The sequence below is a fragment of the Magnolia sinica genome, chromosome 13 (assembly GCF_029962835.1).
Source record: "Magnolia sinica isolate HGM2019 chromosome 13, MsV1, whole genome shotgun sequence".
Lineage (NCBI taxonomy): Eukaryota > Viridiplantae > Streptophyta > Magnoliopsida > Magnoliales > Magnoliaceae > Magnolia > Magnolia sinica.
Genome location: NC_080585.1, coordinates 57,330,462 through 57,343,138, shown reverse-complemented (window position 1 = coordinate 57,343,138; position 12,677 = coordinate 57,330,462). Strand labels below are relative to the sequence as shown.

Here is a 12,677-nt window from a genome sequence, read left to right as displayed (position 1 = left end):
GAATGGCCCCATCATGGAATGGTCATGATGATCAAAGTGGGCCATCGGCCACATCTTAGGGTCCCAAGTGAGATCCAAACCATTGGTCAGTTGGCCTCACTTGGCCCATCTTAAAAACATTAAAACTACTCTATCAAAGCACCCATCGCTTGATCTTCTTGCTTCCTTAGCTTCCTTAGCTCCTTAGCTTCGATTCCAACGGAGGAGATGAGGTTTGGATGGTTGAGATGGGAGATGAAGGGGTAGGAAAGTGGGCCACCTTTGTTGCTTGGGAAAGCTTGGAGAGGCTCATATGTATGGTGCTCTCTTGCTTGGGAAAGTGAATTGAAAAATGAAGGAGAGAGAGAATTGTAAAGGGAGAGAGAGAGAGTGATGGGTGATGGAGTGATGGATGTGGTGAGTGATGGGTGTAAGGGACTTTTTTGACTTTTGTGGCAAATGGTGTAAGAAAAGTACGGGTTTTATAAGAACTTTTTGACTTTTGTGGTTGCTTGGGAATGGGTGAAAGGTGATGTGTACTTGACATGTACTTAACATGTTGAGATTGATGTATTGATGGATTGATGTGACAAATCGTAGAGATTCTCTCAGAATTCGTACGCGCGGCGTTTTCCTCGCACCGAACGCTGGCTCACATCTCTTAACTAAGGTATCGCCTTGGCGCGCGAGTCGTGACATCGAAACCGCGGCGACACCGCGGTCGCTATGGTATAAGTCTTGGGTTGAGTCGACTCGGGTTGACGGCGTGTGAATCAGGGTCGCACGCAAATACCGGTTAAGGGTCGAAGGTTGCCGGAATTCGACCGGAAAGACCGCGGAAGTCTATGGAACGGTACGGTCTAGGATACGGGGCTTACATATGCAATGCGAAGACAGTAAGCCAAATATTATGTGTTGAGGATGCAATGCAATCTGCGATGCGAATGAAATGACAAAGTTGGGGTGTGAAGTCAGATAATAGTACGTAGTATCGCGGGCTACAGGGTCCACCATAAGAGACTTCTATCCAAGCCAGTCCCATACCTAAATTTGGATAGTCAGACTCAATGTGGTAAACTCCTGATCTCAGGTTAGTCGCGTACCCAATCGAAATCCAGGCCATGCGAAGGAAATGGGTCTTACATTACCGTTGGACTTTTTGCCTTTATAATGAGGAGCTTGGTTCTGGTTACTGTATTGAGAAAAAAGAGTAAGCCCTGAGGGAGTTGTTGCTTATCTGACATCCTTTACCTTTTTCTCATAGGAGTTCATCCTCCAATCCTCTCTAAATCATTGATACTCAATAGCTTGGATTGAAGAATGAACTTCGCCATTTAAGGATTCTCCAGCTACCTTCTTAATGGCATATCATTAAGCTGGAATCTCTTGATTGCATAAACTCTGGAATCTCTCTGTCTCTTAAATGATCAACATTCATTAGAGTAGATTCCACAATATACCTTGACCTAACCCCAGCTACTTTTATTGGAGCATCTTCAAGTGTTGCGGTTCAAGGGAGCTGAAGAATCTCTGTCATCAAGGGAGATCGTCTTCATCAGGTGTTGAATGGGGCTCATCTACTTACAAGTAAGTCATTAGAGTCCAGGGATCCTGTACATCATTCCTTGTGTAGGATTGGGTCGTAGGTTTATTTTAAACTTACCAAGTCCTCAGTGGAGGCCTCCAACGGGAGAGTACGTTTAGGTTCTTTGTGTAGGACCTTTGCTTGTATGGCCTAAACCTAGGTTCTTTGTGTAAAACCTTGGCCTGTGTGGCCTAAACCTAGGTGCTTTGTATAGGACCTTTGTTCTTGTGTAGGACATAAACTGTTGAGTCCTTGTGCTAGACGATTTTCCTTGTGTAGGCATCCTTAGGAACCTTGTGTAGGTCCTAGTGTCAACCTTGTGTAGGTTGTAATAGTTTGAGGTGAACCTGATTTGAAACCTCCGCTAGTGAAATCTGGTATACTCAAGGGTTGAGTGTGTCCGCCGGGAGTGGAGTAGTTACATAGTCGAACCATTATATATGATTGTGTTTGGGATTGCTATTTGCATACTCATTTGATTATGCTTATCTTGAATGCTTAAAATGATGCATGTGAATGGTTAGAACTGATAGGAATCACATCCCACACACTCATTTACACGATTCTACATAAACTAATTGCTTAATTTGTTCAACCTGAGTAGTCTATTGTTTGGATCCTTTACTTGGCTTGGAAGCCTGTAGAGTTAAGATTGCTACATTTTGATTAATTACATATTAGTTCAAGATTAGGGGATTGGGATTTTAAATTAGCATAAATTTTATAAAGTCCTATTCACCCCCCTCTAGGATACTTTGAGCTATTCCATACTTCTACTATAGCGGTCTAAACTGCAATTTTAATTGGTATCCAAGCAGGTTCCACTTAAGGGTTTAACGACCTAGAGAGTGATCTTAACTAAAGTTAGGAATTATGGCCAAAGGAGAGGGATCATCGGTGTCTAGACCTCCTGTCTTTGATGGTTTAAATTATGCGCATTGAAAAGCTAGAATGCATTATTTTCCGCAATCTCTAGATCATGATGTTTGGGAAATAGTTGAAAACGGATATGTGCCACCAACTGACCAAGTAGTACTTGAAAATGGTACAACTATCACCAAACCCAAATCCAAAGAGATGTGGACTACTTATGATAATGAAAAGAAAACATTTGAAGCCAAAGCGATGAATGCTATCTACTGTGCTATATTAGAAGAAGTTTTCAATCAGATCAGTATGTGTGGTACATCAAAAGAAGCATATATGGGATTCGTTGGAAACAACCCATGAAGGAACTAACATAGTAAAAAGATCAAAACTGCAACTTCTGACATCGCAATTTGAACACATTAGGATGGAGGAACATGAGACCTTTATAGAATTTTTCACAAAGCTGAACATCGTCTGTAACTCCATGGGTGGATTAAGAGAGAAAATTCCGGTACCTAAAATTTGTAGGAAAATTCTGAGATCCTTACCGGAACGTTTCAACTCCAAAATTACAACCATTGAAGAATGTAGAAACATGGATAAAGTGAAAGTAGAGGAACTAGTAGGTTCCCTACAAACATTTGAACTACACTTCAAACCATCTCCAAAATCCAAAAGTAATGCCCTTAAAGATGCTAAACACATAACCATGACTGAGGAGGAGGAAAGTGATAGAGAAAATGATGATGATGAAGTGGCTCTCTTAGCTCAACGGTTCAAAAAATTCCTTAACAAAAATCGTGGCAGACCATACAACCACAAATGCAAACAATAAGACAACAAGCGCCACATAGGCAAACCTTTTAGAAAGTCCAAAGAACCTCAGTGTTACAATTACCGAAAATTGGGAGACTTGTCCACTGAATGTCCCACTAAGAAGACTAAGGGACAAGATATGGCAGCCACATGGAATGACACTGAACAATCAAATTCAGAATTCAGTAATTCAGAGAGTGATGGAGACCAAAAGTCTTTAAAAATACTTATGGCCTTCACTTCTACTAGCATCCCCAATCCAAAGGATAATGAGGAAATGGATGAACCTCAAGCCAAAGGGACACTCCCCTTAGATGGTGAAGAAGAAGAAGAAGAAAAGGATGACATTTATGATGCCTATGATCAACTTTACATTCATAGCATTAATATTCTTAAGAAGCTTGGTATTATTGAAATCAAGAGAAGATTGCTACAAAAAGATTTAGATAAGACTCTAGAAATTAATACCCAATTGATAAATGATCTCTAGCAATACCATTCGGAAAATGATAAGCTTGAAAAAATAACATCATTGCTTAAATATAAGTCATTAAAATTAAACAAATAGATTGAACTTTTAAAAACTGAGAATATGCATCTTAAGAATGAAAATCATATGCTCATTCTTCGTGCAGACAAATCAAAACAATCTGTTTTAATATTAAAATAGGAGAAAATATTGAAAATTGAAAAATTAAAATATTAATTTCTGTGTCAGAAGTGGGATTTGAACCCACGCCCTCATCGAGGACCAGAACTTGAGTCTGGCGCCTTAGACCACTCGGCCATCCTGACTTGAATGCATCTTTTCTGTTTTAATATTTAATATACGAAAAGTTCTAGTGACCCAACTTGCTACGTCGCCACATATCATATGAGTTCACAACCTAGAAATCACATTCAACGGATGTTTCCAACGGTGTGATTGCTGTACATCTAACGTACGTTTTTTTTTTTTTTTTTTTTTAAAAAAGGCAACGGTCGGAATTGAACTATAAAATATCCATTTTTTAGAGGTTATGATCGTCCAACGAGTTTGATTTTGGATCGGAGCTCCCTCGCAGTGTCTCTCACTGTTCAAAGGATTTGGATCCCAAGAACAGGTTTGCACGTGTACGTGGCTGAGATCATGCCTTTGGCTTTCCTAATGTACAGACGAACATGTAATAGTTTCAATCAGTTAGGCATAGCAACGGCCCTGATCTCGGCATACCAGGCTAGGCCCAGCCTGACACTTAAAGGGCGGGGATTGAGTACTACCCCACCGGGAACTGGCTACTGACGGACGGTCCTGTCAGGGGCTCTAGGTGGCCGGCCCTTCCATTTTGAAAAATCAGTGTAGGTGATAAGCCAAAAGCGAAGCATATCCAAAGCAAAATTGAACCACATCACAGGAAACAGTGAGAGGAGTAAATGCTTACCGCTGAAAATCTATTGGAGACACATGTTTTGGGATCATGTTGATATTTATATTTCCCATTCATCCGGATCTATGTGACCTTATGAACCGGTTGGATGGCAAATAAACATCACGGTGAGCCGTAGAAAGATTTCGATGGGGAGGTCATTGTCCACGAGCCTACTTTTTTGGCACATACCCTAAAATGAATTTTTAGAATGGATGGATAGCCTGGATAAAATAAATATACCATGACGGCCTGCAAAGCCCTTGACAGGACTGTCCTGGTAGGTATAGAGATTATCCGTCTCTAGCTAAGCCCTGGCGGGGGAAGTACCTGAGCAGGACACAAACCAAGCCCGCCTGAAAGCTTGGCTGGGATTGATTGGAAAAAGCTTGGCTTGAATTGGTTTGAATTGAAGTTTAAATCAAACCAAGCCTCGGAGTCAATCTCATTTAAAAAATAAACCAAGCTCAAACAAGGGCAGTATAGGCTCGGCTCGAAACTCGGCTCAATTCAACTCGGTTTGATTCAGCTAGATTTAGCTTGTATATTGTATGCACACTGTTTCCTGTGGTGTGATCCACTTGAGCTTTGGATATGATTCAATTTTAAGATCATGTCCTAAAATGATATTTAAAAATGGATGGACTACGTCGATAATACATATACATGATGACATGGATAATACATCATACATATACATAAATGCACACTGTTTCCTATGGTTTGGTCCACTTGAGCTTTGGATATGATTCAATTTTGGATCGTGTCCTAAAATGATATGTAAAAACGGATGGAGGGCGTGGATAATACATGTACATGACGGTGGTCATTGATGATGGCCAAGGCGAGTCCCTTTTTTTTTTGCATGCACTGAGATGTTACCTCCATGTAATTATATTACTTGGTGGCCTTTTGCAATTGGAAACTTTGAGACTCATATATGTTTTTGTTTCAAGTCATAAATTTTTTATTGGTATTGTCCAATGGAGGATATTAAACTTTATGTTATTTTATAGTATTGTTAATTTTGCATCGGCCTTTTTTAATGTTATTTTCTAGTGTTGTTTTTGTATAGAAAAAAGTTCATATTATATATAATGTTTATTTAATTTTTTTTTTTAAAATGAGCTGACCCTTGTTTGAACTTGGCTCAGTTCGGCTTAGATATTTGGACCAAACCAAACCAAGCTCAAGCTTGTATAATCTGGACCATAGCAAGCTCAAACAGTAGGGATAGGCTTGAAGCTTAGGTCATGTAAAGCTTGAATAAGAAGGTGTCACATAAACAAGATAAACCAAACTTGGGTCAAACTTGGCTCGACTCAGCTCATGTACATCTCTACCAATCCTGTAACACCCCGTCCATTCTGTACTATTTTCTATGCTTATGTACATGATGATCGACGCCCTTAGCTAGACATGGATTGGCCGTTCATAGTACACACCCAACTGACCGGAACCCCAAGACCTCGAAACCTATCTCATATCGACCGCCCCGTCGCCGCGATCGTGGAGGTACAACCCGTGCGTCTGTACGATACTCCGTTTGTGAGATACGCCGTGAAGAATAATTAGTGTATCATGTGCGCATGGCGCCATGTACTCCCCTCCACACATGTGCACAACACATGTCATACACACATGCACATGCCACACATGGGTGAGAGAATCTCTACCCATGTGTGTGATGTCACACACCCATACCTCCCATCTCTCATGTCTCCCCAAAGTCAACACCTCTCCATTCCATACCTTAAGCATGACATCATCACACCATGCCATCCCATGCTCCTTTAATCCACCATTAATTGCAAATCATGAATTAATTGATATAATCCTAATCTAAGCTAACCAAGATCACATTAATTAAATCTAACCACATTTTTAACAATTTCTCTACATATATCCCTTCAACCCTTAGCATTTTTACCATTTTCCTACACATGGAGAGAGAGAGAGAGAGAGAGAGAGAGAGAGAGAGAGAGAGAGAGGAGTGATCTTGGTGGGCCATCAACTCCATCAATCCCATCCCTTCCATCCATCTTAACCATCAATTCCATCTCTTCTATCCATCTCAACCATCCATCTAATTCATCAAGGTGAGTACACCCACTCCACTCTTGGTTTGTTTTCTTTTTGATTATTTGTATGATTATTAGTGGTAATAATTTGATGATAATGATGTGATCAATGGTGTGGATATATAGGAGAGTACATATAAAAAGATGATTAAAAAAATAATAATAATGAATAAAATGGTGATGATATAATGATAATGATGTGTTTAATGGTGTGGATTCATGAGAGAATACGTATAAAAAGAATAATAATAATAATAATAATAATAATAATAAACAAAATAATTTATAAAATTTATGTGGGACCCACTAATTGTGGGCCCTACTAGAATTTTGTAGGCTATCCAAATCATCTAAAGTGTGGTCCATTGTGTTGGCCAAACACACATACACTCACACCCATGCACACACGTGCACACAACACCACACACACACACACACACACACACAGAGGACGCTGTAGCAGCAGCGTCCAGCTTGGGTCCACAATGGGCCCCACCCATGATGTATGTATTAAATCCACGCTGTCCATTCAATTTTTTAGATCATTTTAGGCGTTAAGCTGAAAAATGAAGCCAATCCAGTTCCCTGGTAGGCCACACCATCAAAAATCATGTGAAGACATGCTAAAGCATATAAAAGTACTTCCTGGGGCCCACTTGAAATTTTTATGCATCTGAAACTTGGACTGACCCCTCCACCATGTGGGACACACAACAGATGGACTGGATCGTCCTGTTGTGGGCCCCATATATGAAAAATAAAAAAATAGAAAAAAATAAATACAAAACAGCACTGACGCTGTTGATGCCAACGTCTGATGCTGCAGCAAGCAGCGCCTCTACTGACGCTTGAAGGAGGTGGGCCCCACCACAGGCTCCACCATGATGTGTGTCGAACATCAGCCCCATGCATTTGATGGGTCCTGTTTAAAAATGGGTCACCTCCAAAATTCAGCTGTACATGGAACTCAGGTGGCCCACACCATAAAAAAATAAAATAAAAATAAATTTATGAAGCTGAATAAATCAGCAATTTTCATGGGTCTGATCATGAGGTATATGTTATGTCTAAACCATCTATCCATTTGGTGAGCTTGTCTTAAGGCTTGACGAGAAAAATAAGACGGATCTAACTATCAGGTGGTCCACACTACAAAAAAAAAAGTAGTAGGGATTGAACGTCTACCATTGGAACCATTTTTGGGTCAGAAGTTTTGGACCAATATGAAATTTGTTTCCCCCCTTAAATTTAGGTCTTTGTGACCTTATGAATAAATTGGATGGAAAATAAACGTTATGGTGGGCCCCGTGAATGGTTCAACGGTGAAATCATTATCCTCACTACTAATTGAGGTGACGTCCAAATAATCTTTGGTTATGATTCATTTTTTTGGATAATCCTCTATAATGATCTCTAAATAAAGATAAATAGTATAGATATAGTAAGTACATCACTATGGGACCCCATGTAATTTTGATGTCCTTAAACCGTTCATGCAACTTGGAGCTCAAGGATATAAAAGCACTTGTGGGGTCCATTTGAAATTTATATGCATCAGAAACTTAGACTGACCCCTCAATTCAGTGGTACACACATAATGGATGGGCTGGATTTGTGATCCACGCGTCAGCGGCCTGACAAGTAATCATGAATGTTTTAATGGAGGGCAATCCTCTCAATTTTTGTGTGTGGTGTGGCCCACATGTGCCATAGATTAACTTGATTTTTATTAGCCCCAGGCCCACCATGGATTGGTGGCCTATTAATTATGCAAATTGGATTGAAATGTGAATGGTACCGATCTATGTTAAAATTTCTCCACCACATAGAACCCATTTGAATTCCAATGATGTGTGGGCCCAAGAATGTTAAGGCCCATTTTGAGTGAATGTCATGTGGGCCCATCAGTAGTAGTCTTGTTTGGGCCAACCATTGGCCCTCTTCGGCAAGAGTTCGTGATCCACATGTATTAAATGTATGCTATATTGAAACATGTGAAATTGTGTTATGTGTATAGCCCTTCACCACTTGGTATGTGACACACATTGTATTATGTTGCTGCCTTAGATTACCTAATTATATAACGAGTGCACGACCTTTCACCACTTGGCACTTTGGTTAGAGTACGGTCCTAAGTAGTAGAATCATATGACATGTGTTTAAACACATAAACATGTTCAATTATAACAATTAGGTAAACTCTAGATGTGTGAGGGTGCGATATGTATTTGGCCGCTTAATCATGTGGGCATGTGACGTATGTATGGCAACCTAATCAAATGCAATTGTGGAGTATATGTGGGCGGTTAACCGTATGATTTCGAAATTCACACAAGTTCAACCAACTATATGAAGTCAGGTGACATTATTGACCACCCAATGTTATGACCATGTGCTTATGTGCATAGCCATAGTCACCCAAACCATGAACAATCGGGTTGTATGTGCAGGTTTTCTTAGTCATGAGAATTATGATATAGGTTGGATTATACAACTTGATAATGGAGTGGCCCTCAATTCGGTGTCATGCGACATAAATACAACCCTTACATTATGCTTATAAAAGAGGCAGATGCGGGGACCACTAAACTATATCTGATGTGATGGAAACTAGTTTTTGGCCTCTTGATTATGTGACATTGAATCTGAGTCATTCTCCATATGAAGTATTGAGTGGTTACAGTTTAAGAGTTAGTGTAACCGGGAATAGTGGGTATGCTTATGATTGTGCCTTAGATGCTTTGAGATACGGTCATTAGACTAGGATACTAAGTGAAATTATGGCATCGGCAACCTGACCATGTGGGAGCTTAATAAATTGGTTGCCTATAGATGTGTGAGTTATGATAAGTAACCATGTGACCTTAAATCATTTAATAATGGCAAGTAGAGTGAAATTGTGTGACTACTCAACCATATGATTATGTGGTGCTTAGGTGACTGCTAAACTATGTGAAAGTTTAGTAAAGCAGTTGGCACATTAGTGTGGCCCATTGATGTAGCCCACTTGATGAGTATGAGGCCCATTAGTGTGGCCCATTGATGTAGCCCACTTGATGAGTATGAGGCCCATTTGTGTGCGGCCCATTGATGCGGCCCACTTGATGTATATTAGGCCCATGTGTAGGGCCCACCTATTATGTATTTATAGCCCATTAGTGAGGCTCATTGTAATGTAATTCCGGCCCATATGTCGTAGCCCATTGTGATGTATTTGGGACCCATGGGTCATGGCCCATGGTGATGTATGTTAGGCCCGTATGAGTGGCCCATTGTGATATATTTCTGGCCCATATGATGAGGCCCATTGTGATGTATGTTAGGCCCATGTGAAAGACCCATCGTGATGTGTATTAAGCTCTTGAGTGAGGCCCCTGGTGTTGTATAGTTGGCCTTATGTGAGGCCATGGGTCCATTATATGTTAGGCTCTATATGGGTCATTCCTTGTGGGCAATGTTTATTATATGTCAACATTGTCGAGGTCGATTGTCGATGACGGTTATTGATACCGATTATGAGTATGTGACTGCATAACATCATGAGACATGCCCATATGCATCATCTACATGTTTTGAGATGTGGTTGACCATTGCATATGTCATTGGGCAGGTTGTTATGAGACTTCTTGATAGGCAGAGGTTATCTCATATGAGCGCACGGTACGCGTAGGATTGATGCATGACTAGATTGTATGACTCATGCATCTTGCATTGTGTGCCCTAGAGACATCAGGGCCGTAGCCTCTACAGGCATATCGTGGATGGCCAGACGGGACACCGAAAATTTGTTCTAGCATCAGGCTGCCATAAATGGCCCTGGGTGAAAATCTCTAAACCTCTTGGTACCAGAGGACGCCCCAACGTCGAGACCGAGTGGATACATGAGCGCCTGAGTGTCGAATACCAGGAGGTCGCGTCTCCCATTGTGTCGTGGTCGGTTGGGAGAGGGTGTGGCCTTACCCGCCTGAGGGTAGGGGGCATAGCTAGGCTGAGTTTGACCAGTTCGTGAATGGGTCCGCTATTGACGTGCCGGATAGGTATTGGCAGACTATTGGCTAGGCGGATAGTGAGGTTTCTTACACTCACTTGGATTGTGCTGTTGGGAGAGGGGCAGTGCTATTTGGAGTGTACTAAACCCCGGTGATGATCTCAGAGATGAACCGTACTGATATGTAGACTTATTGAGTAGGAGTTGCATACTCATTCATCCATTCACTCATTATCCACTCAGGCTGGTGGTGCGTAATTATTTGTTACGTGTACCTTCACAATGGCCAGGATTTCGGTTGGGGCGCGCGACTAACCTGAGATAAGGAGTTTATCACATTGAGTCTGACTATCCAAATTTAGGTATGGGACTAGTTTGGATAGAAGTCCCTTGTGATGGACCCCATAGCCCATGATACTATGTACTATCATCCCGAATTCACTCCAGCATGATCATTCCATTCACACTGCATATTGCATTACATCTACGGCATATGACATTTTGGGTTACTTTGTTTCTGTATTTAGATACGGCTGACGGTATTCTTGAACTCATCAGGAATTTTATATTACATTACATCCTCGATATTTGATATTTGGCTCTTTATGACTCCTCATTTGAATAGCTGATCTGTATTGCGTACTCTGATATTGTATGACTCATGGACTTGTCAGTATTTCCGCTTACTATGATATTATATGATTCATGATCTTACCAGTATTTCCGATATTGTATGATTATGGCATGACAATACGATGATGATGATGTGATTACAAATGCATGTAATACGGTTATGGTTGTGGTATAGGAGAAATGAAAATATGACTTGGTGATGCTGGTAGCATTGACTCCGAGTATTACTATGATGCATATGTATTGCATTGGCATTGGCATTAACATCATACCTTACGTACTATATTACTATGATCATATTTATCACCCTAAGCCTTTAAACCAATGAGTTCTATGTCATCTTCCTTGAGATTAACACTCTAATGAGGATTTTGATCTCCACCTCGAAGATGAGCTTGAAATCTACCATTTTCTAAAGTTTGAACTTATTATAAAGGGCATTCGATTCTTGAACATTTTGATGGGCTTTTAGTCTAGTAAAAGCTTTGGTAATTTTGTAATCATATTCATTACCCTAAACCTTTAAACTAATGAGTTCTATGTCATCTTCCTTAAGATTAACACTTTAATGAGGATTCTAATCTCTACCTTGAAAATGAGCTTGAAATCTACTATAAGACCCGTATCCTAGCCCGTACTATTCTATCGACTCCCGCGATCCTCTCCGTCGAATTTCGGCAATCCGCGACATATAATCGATGTCTGTACGTGACCCTAAGTTGTATCCCGTAGACCTAGGTCGGCTTAATCCAAGACTTATATTATTGCGACCGCACCGTCGCCGCGTTTTGCATACCGATTCGATACCCTGACCAGGATATGTGGGCTTGGACTCAGTTCGAGAAAAACACCGCACGTTTGCAATCCTAAGAGAATCTCTACAACATGTCCCATCAATCAATCAATCAATCAATCACCTCATGTCAAGTACAAGAGCAACCCCAAAGTCAACTCTCTCCCTCTCTCTCTTACACACCCATACATGTCAAGTACAACTATCACCTCACATCTATCAATCACACCCATCACCTCTCTCTTACAACCACCCATTCTCTCTCTCTCTTTCTCTTCACAATTTTCAAGCAACAAAAAATGGTGAACGTCTAAGCATTTCCAAGGAGAGAAAGTGTGATGTGTGTGGCCCACTTCCCACCCCAAGATCTATCATCCTAGCCCTTCATTTCTCATCATCTGCCATCAAAGAGGAACACAAGAAGATTGATGTTCCATTGGACCAAGAAGATCGAGCAGTGGGTGTTTTATAGGCCTAGATTTCATGCTTTGATGATGGGCCAAGTGAGGCCTACCGATTGATGGTA

The 12,677-nt window shown here is 40.8% G+C and overlaps 1 non-coding gene across 1 annotated transcript; it reads right to left on the bottom strand.

The window, feature by feature from the left end:
* Window positions 1-3,962: 3,962 nt before the first annotated feature.
* Window positions 3,963-4,045, bottom strand: TRNAL-CAA (transfer RNA leucine (anticodon CAA)). The gene has a single exon. It is a non-coding gene; the product is annotated as a tRNA-Leu (tRNA).
* Between the last annotated feature and the right edge of the window lie 8,632 nt (window positions 4,046-12,677).